The sequence below is a fragment of the Schistocerca americana genome, chromosome 1 (genome assembly GCF_021461395.2).
Source record: "Schistocerca americana isolate TAMUIC-IGC-003095 chromosome 1, iqSchAmer2.1, whole genome shotgun sequence".
NCBI lineage: Eukaryota > Metazoa > Arthropoda > Insecta > Orthoptera > Acrididae > Schistocerca > Schistocerca americana.
Window position 1 is genome coordinate 1140244371 of NC_060119.1, and position 2723 is coordinate 1140247093.

The following is a 2723-nucleotide window of genomic DNA, read 5'->3' on the forward strand; positions in this document are numbered from 1 at the left end:
TTGCAGGTGTACAATACGGGGACCTGGATGTCACAACTTGAACAGAAACCAGACAGCACTTTTAAAGAGTCGAAGGGCATGAAAGGGAGGCAGTTGTTGGGAAGGGAGGGAGACAGTTAGAAGCCTCTATTTACACGATGAGCAAGAACTAAAGGAATGGGGAATTAGAGTTCGGGTAGAAGGAACACAACCAAAATAATACTATACAGCCCCAGAGGCCCTTTCAAGTCTCAAATATCTGTGATGTATATATGCAGACTGAAATGGAAATGTCGTGTGGCTAGGGCCTCCCGTCGGGTAGACCGTTCGCCTGGTGCAGGTCTTTCGATTTGACGCAACTTCGGCGACCTGCGCGTCGATGGGGATGAAATGATGTTTAGGACAACACAACACCCAGTCCCTGAGCGGAGAAAATCTCCGACCCAGCCGGGAATCGAACCCGGGCCCTTAGGATTGACATTCTGTCACGCTGACCACTCAGCTACCGGGGCGGACATATACAGACTGAAGAGACAAATGAAAATTTCTACCAAGGCTGGGAGTCTAATCTATGTCCCCTGCTCATTAGGCAGATCACAGAGGCTTTGCACAACTGCACGGACTATAGTAGCATGTCTCCATCCTCAATGCAAATTCCCATTCATGCCTCAGCCCACTTGGTAATCCCCTTGAACTCAAACAGCATTGCAGAGGCTCTCCAGCTGTACCAGAATAGCACCTCAGCATCGAATGACACGGGAGATGCTACCTACCAAGTGGACTGAGGTGTGAATGGGAATTTGGACTGAGGAGTTCATGCAGTTGTGCGTAGCCACTGTGCCAGGGTGGCGTAGTGGTTAGCGCATCTGCCTACAGAGCAGGAGTCCCGGGTTCGAATCCTGGCCAGGGAACAAATTTTCATTCGTCGCTTCACCCTACATGAACTGAGGTTTACTGATGGCAGAGACAGCAAGGCCTTGACAGAGCAGCTGAACGTGTAAGTAGGCTTCTTAGGTTTGTGTGTTGGTAACGCCACGTAGCACTCTGTATGAAAATCACTGGCTGTGCTGTGTGCAGTCTGTGGCTGGTTGGCATTGTTGTAATATTCGCTATTGTAGTGGTGGGCAGTTGGATGTGAACAGCGCGTAGCGTTGCGCAGTTGGAGGTGAGCCGCCAGCAGTGGTGGATGTGGGGAGAGAGATGGCGGAGTTTTGAGAGCGGATGATCTGGACGTGTGGCCATCAGAGAGAGTAGATTTGTAAGACTGGATGTCATGAACTGATATATATATATTATGACGTTTGAACACTATTAAGGTAAATACATTGTTTGTTCTCCATCGAAATCTTCCATTTGCTAACTATGCCTATCAGTAGTTAGTGCCTTCAGTAGTTAGAATCTTTTATTTAGCTGGCAGTATTGGTGCTCTCCGTATTGCAGTAGTTCGAGTAACGAAGATTTTTGTGAGGTAAGTGATTCCTGAAAGTTATAGGTTATTGTTAGTCAGGGCCATTCTTTTGTAGAGATTATTGAAAGTCAGATTGCGTTGCGCTAAAAATATTGTGTGTCAGTTTAGTGATTATCAGAATAAATAAAGAGTACGTTCAGTTTTGCTCAGCTGTTTGAAAATCAAATAACGTAAGGAGAGATTTCAAACGGAATAAAACAAATTTGGAGAAGATTTCATTCGATGAGCATCAACGTAAGCACGGGTAACGGAATACAGCTGAATTACATCAAGTGACCCTGAGATAATTAGATTAGAGAAGGAGATACTTAAAGAATTTTGCTACATATGTAGCAAAATAACAGGCAACGGCCATTGCAGAAGGCATATCAAATGTAGACTGGAAATGGCAAGAAAAGCGTTTCTGGAAAAGAGTTATTTGTTAACATCGGATATGAATTTAAGGGTTAGGAAGTATTTGCTGAAGGTATTTGTATGGAGTGTAGCCTTGTACAGAAGTGAAACTTGCACAATAAGAAGTTCATACAAGAAGAGTTAGCGGATTTTCTGGTGCTACTATACTGGAATGTTTAAAATTAGATGGCTAGATAGAAAACTGACGAGGAGTTATTGAATCCAACTCAGGAAAACAGAAATTCGTGGCACACCGTGAGTAAATGAAGGAATTGGTTGACAGAACACATTCTGAGTTATCAAGGAATCATCAATTTGGCTATGGTGGAAACAGTGCTGACTAAAAATTGTAGAGGGAGACGAAGACTTGAATGTAGTATGGAGAATCAGAAGGATGCAGGTTGCTGTAGATGTGCAGAGATACAGAGGCTAGCACGGGATAGAGTAGCATGGAGAGCTAAATGAAATCAGTCTTCGGAATTAAGACCGTAACCACAGTCAAATGTAAGCTGATCGCATTGTTATGCACCTCATGTCCACAAGAAATAACTTACCAACTTCCTGATTGCAATGGAACTTCAATATCTGTGTGTCGTTCACTTTCTACGCAGCTTGAATAGCAGTTAATGCAGCATCTTTCCTGACTAAGCTCAAGAGTGTGTTTCTGCTTTCCCACTAGCCTCACTGTTAAACATGGTTGACTTCCATCGGTTATTAATGTGTTATAGGTTTGACATCTGACTAAACTGTAGAATATACACTGAGTTGACAAAAGATACTTCCTAATATCGTGTCGGACCTCATTTTTCCCGGCGTAGCGCAACAGCTCGACGTGGTGTAGACTCAACAAATCGCTTCAAGTCCCCTGTAGAAATATTGAGCC

General features: G+C 43.9%; 1 non-coding gene across 1 annotated transcript; it reads left to right on the top strand.

Annotated features, from left to right (window-relative positions):
- Positions 1 to 817: 817 nt before the first annotated feature.
- Positions 818 to 890, top strand: Trnac-aca. The gene has a single exon. It is a non-coding gene; the product is annotated as a tRNA-Cys (tRNA).
- The last annotated feature ends 1833 nt before the right edge of the window (positions 891 to 2723 follow it).